A 13,230-nucleotide genomic window follows, 5' to 3' on the forward strand; every position below is an offset into this window, starting at 1 on the left:
CTGAAAGGAAAAATAATATATATTATTTATTTATTTCTAATTTTGGACATGCTTAAAATTTTATATAAAGTGATTTTATTTTTTAATGGTACCCGTTTTTATATGAATTGTTGTTTTGTACATTGTCTTATATGAATTGCTGTTTTTGTACATTGTTTTAAGGCATTGCATTTTTGCCTATTTATTGTAAGCCGCCCTGAGTCCCCTCGGGGAGAAAGGCGGGGTAAAAATGATGTAAATAAATAAATATTTTGTGTCAAAAGCATTGCATAATTTATTTCGCGTCAAAAGCATTGCATAATAAATTTAAAAGTGATGAAATAGATAAACAAGTATAAAACTGATAAACTAGAGGGAACATAAGCTAAATAATTTTAGACCAAAAAAGGTCAACAGCTACCACATTGTCTGTAACTGTGCATGAGGCAGGACATTGTGGGGGAGCATACAGATGCTGAGCTGATTGTTCTGCTCCACAATTGCACAAGGTGGAAGATTCCTCTAGGTTGTCTTGTGATCTGCCCACTCTGCTTCTGAGTCTCTTCAGGGACTTCTAAGTTGCGCATTCTTGGTTTGCCCCTGGAGGAAATCCATTTGGGATTTTCTGGTTTAGCTGCCCAGAGGGATACACTTGTTGTTGATGGAGGAAGATTAAGAGGAAGAGTAGTAGCTTTTTGTCTCTGGCAAGTTCATTTCAGTAAAGGAAGGAACTTTTGGGGCTGATGGGCAGACAATACGATACACCAGCATAATGGAAAGAAAAATAATGGCTGTTTTCCCACATTAATGGGCAATTCACAATACACAATTATAGCACTATTACAGATTGAACATCCCTTAGCTAGAATTCTAGAATTCCAAAATGTCCAGATGGGTGGCTGATAAAGTGACACCTGTGGTTTCTGATGGCTCAATGTACACAAACTTTATTTCATGCTCAAAATGATTTTTAAAACACTGTATGAAATTACCTTCTGTCTAGATGCATAAGGTATGTGTGTACGTATACGTGTGTGCCATCTCCAAGAGATCTCATTGCCTACATATATGCAAATACAGGCATTCCAAAATCTGAAAAAAATCCAAAAGATTTCTGCTCGCAATCATTTCAAATAAAGCATTCTCAACCTGTGATGTGTTTTAACTGAAATGGTTTTGTCCTATGGATTTGCACTTTCAGGAGGAGCCCTTAACATTACCAGCCAGAGAGTTCTAGAATATCAACAAACTACAAACCACAGGTAACCACTGGATTGATGGCTGAGATGCCATAGTAATGATAATGTTGATGGTAATAAGTGTTAAACTTTATTTAGACCCTGACACCATCTCCCAGAGGGACTTGGGGTGGCTCACAAAGCACTCAAGGTGCAACATGCAAAATCCAAAAAGTTAAAAAACAATAACATAAAATAATAAGCAGCCAACATAAACATCACAACTTTACAATGCCTCCTGATTAAAAACCGGAAAACACAGAGACTACTGCAAATAAAAACAACAGCAATCTATCCCAGTGTTGTAAAGTGCTTGATAAAGAATCGGAAGATCCTCATATATATTCGTAAAGAATCTAAATGCCATATACATACTTTGATTTGATATCAGAAGGGTCCTTCCAGCACTAGGATTCTATGGCATTACTCTATGGCAGGCATGGACAAACTTCAGCCCTCCAGGAGCCTTGGACCTCAACTCCAACAATTCACAACAGCCTATCAGCTGTTAGGAATTGTCTGAGCTGGAGTCCAAAACATCCAGAAGGCCGAAGTTTTCCCATGCATGTTCTATGGTATTTGCCAAGGACTGGACTTAACATTCAGTTTCAAGGGAGTGACATGAACTCATAAGTACAATGATTAAGTCCTGGCTCAGTGTAGATTTGAAACTGAGTTTTCTACATCCAAGGGCAGCTCTGTATCTATCATGCTATTTAGCTCTCTCCTATACACAATGGCTAAGACCTGGGACCTGATGGAGCATAGTGGACTTAGTACATGAGTTTTGGGGTGCAATCTTAGAAATAGTTTCAAGGATAGGGATGGCTGACCCTATAAGTTGGTTCTATGGAGCTTTATTCACCTGTGATATCCAGAATCTATTATATCAAATGAGTGACAAAGGAGGCTGTGACAATGGCTTCCACTCAGTCAATCATATGCTACACGTGTGCATTGTGAATGGGCCTAAGGAGCACTCATAAATCCACTTTTCTAGACTGGGGCCTTTCTCATGTTGTTGGCTTGCAACATCTACAGTTCCTCACACTGATCTGTGCTTTCCAAGGCTGGTGAGGTTGCAGTTTAACAAAAATACCTAGAAAATGACAGTTGCCCATTTCTCGATGTGAAGAAATTACCCCCACATACAAATTTGTTCCCAGTTCAAAATAGACCTAAGTTATATGTGGTAGTGATAGTCCTGTGATTTTATATTTCTGTTTGATAAAATAGGTTAAGTCTAGAAGACCCTTGGTGTTCCCAAGAAAAAAAGAGGAGGAAGCAGTTTTCTCAATCTGCCAAAGACAATTAGCTCAGAGATTTATGGGGGCAAAGAAGCTTGGAAGACTCCAGCCTCACCTATGCTGCCATATAATACAGCTTCTGAATCCATATTATCTGCGCCAATTGGGATGTTGGAGGATCTAGGGCAGGGGTTCTCAAACTGTGCTCCTTCCATGCTGCTTCCTGCTACCTTCTCTCAAGAAATTCAGGGAAATTAAAGTTTTGAGCTGCCACAAAAACAGCAGCAGTGGCGTCCTCCTGGGGCACAAACCCTTTCCCCGGTCTCTCTCGCTGCCCAGACTCTTTTTCTTGCTGCCTAGAACCCCTCCGCCCTCTTTGGTTCCTTTGCTTCTAAAACCCTATTTCCCTCCCACTGCTCAGGAGATGCTTTGATTGTGCTTTTCCTGCATGGCCTCTGGGGTTTCTGCTATTATTATTATTACAAAGGTTGGGTGGCCATCTTTTGGGGGTGGTTTCATTGTGCTTTTCCTGCATGGCAGAAGGGGGTTGAACTGGATGGCTCCAGGGATCTTCCACTGAAATACTATTAAGTTTATGTTGGTTAAAATTGTTCTTGATTTTAAATACTGTATTGTTATTTCTTTCACTTTTTAAAAGTGAATTTGTTCACACAAACACGCCATCCATCTTCCACTGGCCTGGCCCATGCCTGATATATATACATGATATATTATATAAAACAGTATATATAATATATAAACATTTCTTGGGACTCCATGATAAACTTTTGCTTCAAAAAAGAGCTCCATGGCTGAAAACATTTGAGAACCCCTGAACTAGGGAATACCTGATTAATAATCTCTAGATTCTCAGCTGGTAACTGGAGTCTGCCAACAAGAGGTTCTAAGTGTTGACTCCTCTTATAGAAGAGGAAGTTGACCATCAAGTAGTACTGAAGGATCTGGAGATTCCCAGAGATGTGTTTTGTTTGCATTTTCCCCCCATTTCTGTGGAGGTCCTGTGCCCCTAACTGCAACAAATGTGGATTGATGACTATAGTTTAAGACTTAAGTCACCAGTGTGAGCCACAAAATCATGTATCTCAAAGGAATGACTTTATTCCCCAACAACCAAAGGGAAAACATTCCCTCTACTTCCTCTTTCGCCATATTCCCTTCATGCAATTGCTCTCTCACCTGTGTGAACTTCAAGCCAGCCTTTTAACTTCCAATGGAAAGACGGGAGGAGCTTTATTAGGTCTTGGCAGCGGGTTGGACTGGATGGCCCATGAGGTCTCTTTCAACTCTATGATTCTAGTAGAGGGAGACACAAGAACCATAAGTGGAACCATGGGGACAAATTTTGCCATCACAACACAAGGGGAATTCTATACTGTAGCATTAATGCAGTTTGATACTACTTTCACTGCCATGGTGAAATGCGAACGAATTCTGGGAGTTGTCGTTTAGCAAGGCACCAGCAGTCTTTGGCAGATTACAGACATAAAAAACCACAAATGACTGAGCAGCCCTATTTAGGGTCACCCCATATGGGGAGGGAGCTAAAAAAGATGTCCTAAACATAGTCTGCCTCTTACTTGGACTGTTGCACCACTCTGCAGTAAAAAAAAGACAAATGAATTTTGGAACATGGAACACACAGAAACTGCTGGACAACATAGACAATGTGTACTACAAGAGAGCTGAGGTGCTTTAACGTCGATATAGCAGCACTTTAAGAGACCTGAAGAGCAGGAGATGGACAGCTGAAGGAAGAGAAAAAAAGAGGCTATATCTTCTTCTGGGAAGAACTGTCTGAACAAAAATAAAGAATACACCGAACTGGCTTTGCTATCAGAAAGGATCTGGTGAAGTATCTTTCTGAAGCACCCATCGGCATTAATGAATGGCACTCAACCCTCCAAATTGTTGGGAGGTGTTAACTGGCCCTGATTGTTTCCTGCCTGGATTTCCCCAGTTTTCTGAGTATTGTTCTTTATTTACTGTCCTGATTTTAGAGTTTTTTTAAATACTGGTAGCCAGATTTTATTCATTTTCTTGGTTTCATCCTAACAAAGGATTTCCCCAGTCAGGAAACAGTCAGGCTTTGAAGCTGCAATGCTATTCAATGTTAATCAAGCTGGCCAATTGCAACATTCTAAAAGAAAAATGGGTTCCCAAGGGTTTGAACTGACAAGTACCCACTAATGAAATAATAACAATGTATTGTTTTATTGCTTTGTTACTGTGATTTGTTTGTTTTATCGGGCCTGGCCCCATGTAAGCCGCCCCGAGTCCCTTCGGGGAGATGGGGCGGGGTATAAAAATAAAGCTATTATTATTATTATTATTATTAGATATCATTAAACATTGTATTATGTACAATAAATGAATATAAATATCAGATAAATGGTTACAAATCACAATCAAACAGTTACATTCACAGTATGATGAATGATAGTTGCATTCACAATGTAGTAAACCTTGTTTATTTTCTTGAGTCTTTGTAAAAGATCCTTTATCATACTACCATATTCATACTGTGAATGTTACAATTTGATTGTGATTTGTAACCATTTATCTGATATTTATATTCATTTATTGTACATGATACAATGTTTAATGATATCTAATACATTGTTATTATTCAATTGCAACATTCACCTTTGCCTCAGGCAGACAAGAGACTACACAGAGAAGCCACTGAAATGCACAAGCATGTGGACAATTTCAACAGAAAGGAGGAAAGCATGAAAATGAAAAAAATCTGGCTACCAGTATTTTTTTTTTTTAAAAAAACCTCTAGAATCAGGACAGTAAATAAAGAACAACACTCAAAAACAGGGGAATTCTCAACAGGAAACAATCAGGAACAGCTAATACCTGCCAACAAAGGATTCCCCCAGGCAGGAAGCAGCCAGGTCTTGAAGCCAACTGCAACATTCACACTTGCCTCAAACAGACAAGAGCTCTTTCTCCCACCCTGGACATTATTCCACAGATATATAAACCCTACTTGCCTAGTTCCCAACAGACCTCACAATCCCTGAGGATGCCTGATATAGATGTGGGTGAAAAGTCAGGAGAGAATGCTTCTGGAACATGGCCCGGAAAACTCACAGCAACCCAATACTCATGAGAGGTAAACAACAATCAGAGGTAAACAACAACACAATTTTCCTATTTAAAAGTCAAAACATTACATATATATATATAAAAACTTTATGCAAATCCAACTGCATAAAAGCCATCTCTCAATAGAAAAAGGGGGGCGGGTTACAAGGAAGGGCCTGCAACAAAAAGGATCCTGCAAACAAAACCTGACAGATGTTTTGTATAGGTCATCTTAAAACAGACCCCACCCAGGAAGCCAGAGTAAAGTGGAGGGCAGTGTGTGAGATGGGCCCCATCCGAAGCCCCACAACCCAAAGCCTGCCTGCCTCCCTCGCCCACCCCGACAGCCCTCACCTCTTTGTGCTCCCCTCCCCAGGCACCCGCCGCCCGCGCTTCCTCTTCCTCCTCCTCCTCACTGAGCCCGACCGGATGCTGGCCTGTCCGGAAGTCTCGCAGCACTTCCTGCCTTTCTAGGGACTGGCGCGCGGCTGGTTTAACCCTTGCAGGGCTCGCGCCTCAGCCTCGCTCTGGCCCAGGCAACGCCTTCCTACTCAGCCTCAAGCATCCGGCCGGTTCGGCGACTGAAGAGCTCACTATCTGAATACCTGTCTGTCTGTCTTTCTATCTATCTGAATACCTGTCTGTCTGTCTATCTATCTATCTGAATATCTGTCTGTCTGTCTATCTGAATATCTGTCTGTCTTTCTATCTGTCTGTCTATCTATCTGAATATCTGTCTGTCTGTCTGTCTCTGAATATCTATCTGAATGTCTATCTGTCTGTCTGTCTGTCTATCTGAATATCTGTCTATCTATCTGAATATCTGTCTGTCTGTCTATCTGAATATCTATCTGAATGTCTATCTATCTATCTATCTATCTATCTATCTATCTATCTATCTATCTATCTTTCTATCTATCTATCTGAAGATCTGTCTGTCTATCTGAATATCTATCTATCTGAATATCTGTCTATCTATCTGTCTATCTATCTGAATGTCTGTCTGTCTGTCTATCTGAATATCTATCTATCTATCTGAATATCTGTCTATCTATCTGAATGTCTGTCTGTCTATCTGAATATCTATCTATCTGAATATCTGTCTATCTGTCTGTCTGTCTATCTGAATATCTGTCTGTCTGTCTATCTGAATATCTATCTATCTATATCTATCTATCTATCTATCTATCTGAATATCTATCTATCTATCTATCTATCTATCTGAATATCTGTCTATCTGTCTGTCTGTCTATCTGAATATCTGTCTGTCTGTCTGTCTATCTGAATATCTATCTATCTATATATATATCTATCTGAATATCCATCTGAATATCCATCTGAATATCTGTCTGTCTATCTATCTATCTGAATATCTGTCTACCTGAATATCTGTCTGTCTGTCTATCTTTATCTATCTATCTATCTGAATATCCATCTGAATATCTGTCTATCTATCTATCTGAATATCCATCTGAATATTCATCTGAATATCTGTCTATCTATCTATCTATCTGAATATCTATCTACCTGAATATATGTCTGTCTATCTTATCTATCTATCTATCTATCTGAATATCTATCTGAATATCCATCTGAATATCTATCTATCTATCTATCTATCTATCTATCTATCTATCTATCTATCTATCTATCTATCGGAGCCCCGGTGGCAAAGTGTGTTAAAGCACTGAGCTGCTGAACTTGCAGACCGAAAGGTCGCAGGTTCAAATCCTGGGAGCAGAGTGAGCGCCCGATGTTAGCTCCAGCTTCTGCCAACCTAGCAGTTCGAAAACATGCCAATGTGAGTAGATCAATAGGTACTGCTCCGGCGGGAAGGTAACAGCGCTCCATGCAGTCATGCCAATGGCCACATGACCTTGGAGGTGTCTACAGACAACACTGGCTCTTCGGCTTAGAAATGGAGATGAGCACCAACCCCCAGAGTCAGACATGACTGGACTTAATGTCAGGGGAAACCTTTACCTTATCTATCTGAATATCTGTCTCTCTATCTATCTATCTATCTATCTATCTATCTAAATATCCATCTGAATATCTGTCTCTATTTGAATACCTAAACATCTCTATCTGAATATCTATCTAAATATCTATCTTGATATATATTTGAATATCTATCTATCTATCTACAGTAGAGTCTCACTTATCCAACATAAACGGGCCGGCAGAATGTTGGATAAGCAAATTTGTTGGATAATAAGGAAGGATTAAGGAAAAGCCTATTAAACATCAAATTACATTATGATTTTACAAATTAAGCATCAAAACATCATGTTATACAACAAATTTGACAGAAAAAGTAGTTCAATATGAAGTAATGCTATGTAGTAATGATTGTATTTACGAATTTAGCACAAAAATATCACGATGTATTGAAAATATTGACTACAAAAATGCATTGGATAATCCAGAATGTTGGATAAGTGAGTGTTGGATAAGTGAGAATCTACTGTATCTGAATATCAATTATATATCTGAATATGTATCTGAATATCAGTCAATCCAACTGAATATCTACCTACATAATTATATACCTATCTACCTACCTGAATATCTATTTATCTATCTGAATATCTAAATATCTATCTATCTGAATATCTGTCTGAGTATCAGTCAATTTATCTGAATACCTATCTATCTGAATATCAATCAGTCTTTCTAACTTATCTATCTGAATATCAATCAATCTGAATTCTCTATCTGAATATCTATATATCTGAATATCAGTGAATCTGTCTGAATATCAGGAGCCCCCCGTGGCGCAGCAGATTAAACTGCTGGGCTGCTGAACTTGTGGACTAAAAGCTCAGCTGTTTGAATCCAGGGAGCGGGGTGACCTCCCCCTGTTAGCCCCAGCTTCTGCCAACCTAGCAATTTGAAAACATGCAAATGTGAGTAGATCAATAGGTACTGCTCCAGCGGGAAGGCCACATGACCTTGGAGGTGTCTACGGACAACACTGGCTCTTTGGCTTAGAAATGGAGATGAGCACCAACCCCCAGAGTTGGACATGACTAGACTTAATGTCAGGGGAAAACCTTTACCTTTACCTACCTGAATATCAATCTATCTATTTGTATATCTGTCTATCCGAATATCTCAGTCTATCTATCTTAATATCTAGCTATCTTAATATCTGCCTATTTGTCTATCTCAGTGGTTCTCGACCTTCCTGATGCCGCGACCCCTTAATACAGTTCCTCATGTTGTGGTGACCCTCAATCATAAAATTATTTTCATTACTACTTCATAACTGCTACTGTTATGAATCATAATGTAACTATCTGATATACAGGATGTATTTTCATTCACTGGACCATATTTGGCACAAATACCCGATAGTCCCAAATTTGAATACTGGTGGGGTTGGGGGATTGATTTTGTCATTTGGGAGTTGTAGTTGCTGGGATTTATAGTTCACCTACAATCAAAGAGCATTCTGAACTTCACCAACGATAGAATTAAACCAAACTTGGCTCACAGAACTCCCATGACCAACAGAAAATACTGGAAGGGTTTGGTGGGCACTGACCTTGAGTTTGGGAGTTGTAGTTCACCTACATCCAGAAAGCACTGTGAACTCAAACAATGATGGATCTAGACCAAACCTGGCACGAATACTCAATATGCTTAAATGTGAACGCTGGTGGGGTTTGGGGAAAATAGATTTTGACATTTGGGAGTTGTAGTTGCTGGGATTTACAGTTCTTCTACAATCAAAGGGCCCCTTGAGCCCACCAAAGGACAGGGAGAGAGATCTTCGGCCTTCTCTGACAAACGGGTCACCTAAGACCATCAGAAGTATGTGTTTTCAGATGGTCTTCGGTGACCCCTCTGAAGCCTCCTCGTGACCCCCCCAAGGTTGAGAAACGCTGATCTATCTGAATATCTATCTATCTATCTATCTATCTATCTGAATATCAGTCTGTCTATCTAACTGAATATCTATATATCTGAATATCAGTGAAGCTATCTGAATATCTACCTACCTACCTGTTAGTATATCTATCTGAATATCTATCTGAATATTTGTCTATCTTATCTATCTATCATCTATACATCTATCTATCTATCTATCTATCTATCTATCTATCTATCTATCTATCTATCTATCTAGATCAGTTTGCCTGCCACTGTTTTCCACTGCCTGCCAGTACCTACCTTCCACGGCCACTGGCTGTCTTCAAATGCCTTCTGCCTGTTGTCGCCTTCCACTCCCTGCCTTCCAGTGTACAGGCAGCTCCCGAGTTGCAAACATCTGACTTAGAAATGACTCATATTTAAGAGCGGAGGTGACACAACAGGAAGTGAGAGAAATCCACCCCTCAGGAGGGAAATTCACTCCCGAAAGAGTCATCTTGGGGGAAAAGTGTCTCGACTGAAGCTTTCTCACCAATTCTTGTTAATCCTTCTTTGTGTGATCCAAAGCTTGCCTGTCACTGTCTTAACTTCCACTGCCTGCTGCTATCTGCAACTGCTTGCCATTGCCCGACACTACTTGCCACTGCCTGCCTGTGCCTGCTACTCTTGTTTACCACTATCTGCCTTCCACTGCCTGCCGCCATCTACTGCCTGTCTCAAATTCTTGCCATTTTCCATCTTCCACGGCTACGGTCTGTCTTCTACTACTTACCACCAATTGCCTGTCACTGTTTATCTGTGCCTGCCAGTGCTTGCCACTAGATGAAGGTGAGGCAGCTATCCAGCAAGGCACAGCAACACTGTCCTCTGCAGCAGCTGTTGAGAGTCTCTCACACTATCATCACTGCTGGCCACGGAGTGGGAGGGAGGCAGTCATAGGGAGGAGGGAGCAAGCTTGTTCTGTGCTGCCCTGGAGACTAGGACGCGGAACAATGGCTTCAAACTACAGGAAAGGAAATTCCACCTGAACATTAGGAAGAACTTTCTGACTGTGAGGGCTGTTCGACAGTGGAACTCTCTCCCTCGGACTGTGGTGGAGGCTCCTTCTTGGGAGGCTTTTAAGCAGAGGCTGGATGGCCATCTGTCGAGGGTGCTTTGAATGCGATTTCCTGCTTCTTGACAGAGGGTTGGACTGGATGGCCCGTGAGGTCTCTTCCAACTCTATTATTCTATGATTCTGTGAAAACACAGTTCTATTGTGTCTTGCATAAATCGATCTAAGGAAGTCCTCAATGGTGGAACAGGTGAAGGATAGGATGCTGCATGCTACAACAGCTGTGAAGGTGCAAGAAGTCTGCCATTCCATCCCTCCCTCCCTGTTAGTTTAGAAATCTCAAGGATCTGTGAAATGACTGAAGCTTACACCAGGGTATGTGTTAACCTCAGAGTAGTGCCCGGCTTGCAGGGAAAATCAACATGTGCTTTTTAAGCATTTGTTTTAAACAAAACATATTGAGTTGTGGTTGGCCTAATCCATGGATGTGGAACCCATGGATGCAGAGGGTTCACTGGAAGTTCTTGGGGACAATGGCAAAGGAGAAAAGTGTAAAAGAATTTCCATCAACAATGGGCAGAGAAGGGATCAACAAACTACAGACATAAGGGCCGGGCTGTGGTGCAGCTGGCTAGTAACCAGCTGCAATAAATCACTACTGACCGAGAGGTCATGAGTTCGAAGCCCGGGTCAGGTTAAGCCCCCGACCATTAAATAGCCTGGCTTGCTGTTGACCTATGCAGCCCCGAAGACAGTTGCATCTGTCAAGTAGGGTAATTTAGGTACGTTTTATGTGGGAGGCTAATTTAACTAATTTACAACATCATAAAACTGCCAGCAAAACACGAGGAAAGGAATGAGGAAGTACAGCCACTAGTGGACAGTGAAGCAACAGCTCCCCTGTGGCCGGAATCGTGAAACTGGAAAAAAAATGTTAAATGCCTCTGTGTCTGTCTATATATGTTGTTTGTCTGTTGGCATTGAATGTTTGCCATATATGTGTTCATTGTATTCTGCCCTGAGTTCCCTTCGGGGTGAAAAGGGCGGAATATAAATACTGTAAATAAATAAATAAATAAATAAATAAGACGTTGACTACTGCAATTCCCAGCAGGTCTATATTGCACAGCCATGTGGTGAGGAATGTGGGAAGTCTGGCAACGTTTTTAAGACTGCAATTCCCACCTCTAAGGTGAAAGGTGGAGCTCTCAAAATGTATGTGATGCTGGCCATTTTTCTCCCTTACTCCTCTTCTTTTGAGCCTCAAAGCTGTTTGTCTCTACAGAAGAACGATTCAAGCCGTGTTCTGCTCTCTTCCACTGGACCTAACCTTTTGAATATCACCAAAGGAAGAGGCAACTGCCAGCCCAGTCAGCTTTTCTGTGCATGAAGAATCATGAAAAATCCCTATTTTGTGTTATTATCAACCTGGCCTGTTGTGTAATTATTAACCTGTTGCGTTTTTTTAAACTTTTTGTTTACAAATACATTACAACTTGTACCTAGGTTCACTTCTGACACGATAATAAATCAATCAGTCTGGCCTCCCAGGCAGACCATGCACTGAGTTTGGTTATATAGCTCCACTGGCTGCCGATATGCTACCGAGCCCAATTCAAAGTGCTGGTTGTGACCTACAAAGCCCTAAACGGTTCTGGTCCTGCCTATCTATCCGAACGTATCTCCTCCTATGAGCCCGTTAGAACCTTAAGATCTTCCGGGGAGGCCCTGCTCTCGATCCCACCTGCCTCGCAGGCGCGGCTGGTGGGGACGAGGGACAGGGCCTTCTCGGTGGTGGCTCCTCGGCTGTGGAACTCCCTCCCCAGCGATATCCGGCAAACCCCATCCCTCCTGGGATTTAGAAGAAAACTAAAAACTTGGCTCTGCGCCCAGGCATTCAGCGAATAAGCTCATTGGCTGTTGTAATCGGGTCGCAAATTTGTAATTGTAGCAGTAGTGAATGACTGAGGATGGTGCAATATCGCTGCTTTGCAGCGTTTTAATTTTTGTATACTTTTTATCATGTTTTTATCATGTTTTAATTGTTTTGTTTTTTATAGTATATTTGTTGCTGGCCCTCGTGGCAGAATGTAAGCCGCTCCGAGTCCCCTCGGGGAGAAGGGCGGGGTATAAATGCATGTAATAAATAAATAAATAAATAAATAATATTTCTGAATTGCTTATTTGGGATCTTGTTTGCTATCCTGCTTCAGTTTACATATTTCTGGAGTATATAACTCTAGTCTGCATTGGTCAAATCACAATTTCTGTCATCAAATTAAAAAAAAGATATGGATAAACAGAAACCTATCTATAAGATATCCAAAATGGTAAAAAATCGGGAAGTCAAACCTTATGAGGAACAGCTTACGGAGCTGGGTATGTTTAGCCTGGAGAAAAGAAGACTCAGAGGAGACATGACCATCATGTTTAAATATTTGAAAGGAATGTCCTTAGGAAGAGGGAGCAGACTTGTTTTCTGCTGGCCTAGAGACTAGGACATGGAGCAATGGGTTCAAATGGCAGGGAATGAGGCTGCCTTCTATGGGGTTTTTAAACAGAGGCTGGATAGCCGTCTGTTGGAAGTGCTTTGGTTGTATCTTCCTGCCTGACAGATTGAGTTTGGATGGTATATGGCATAAACTACGACTCCCAGGATTCCTTAGCATTGAGGCCCCATCTACACTGAATGTAAAATCCAGATTATCTGTTTTGAACT

Source organism: Anolis carolinensis, chromosome 2, assembly GCF_035594765.1.
Source record: "Anolis carolinensis isolate JA03-04 chromosome 2, rAnoCar3.1.pri, whole genome shotgun sequence".
Lineage (NCBI taxonomy): Eukaryota > Metazoa > Chordata > Lepidosauria > Squamata > Dactyloidae > Anolis > Anolis carolinensis.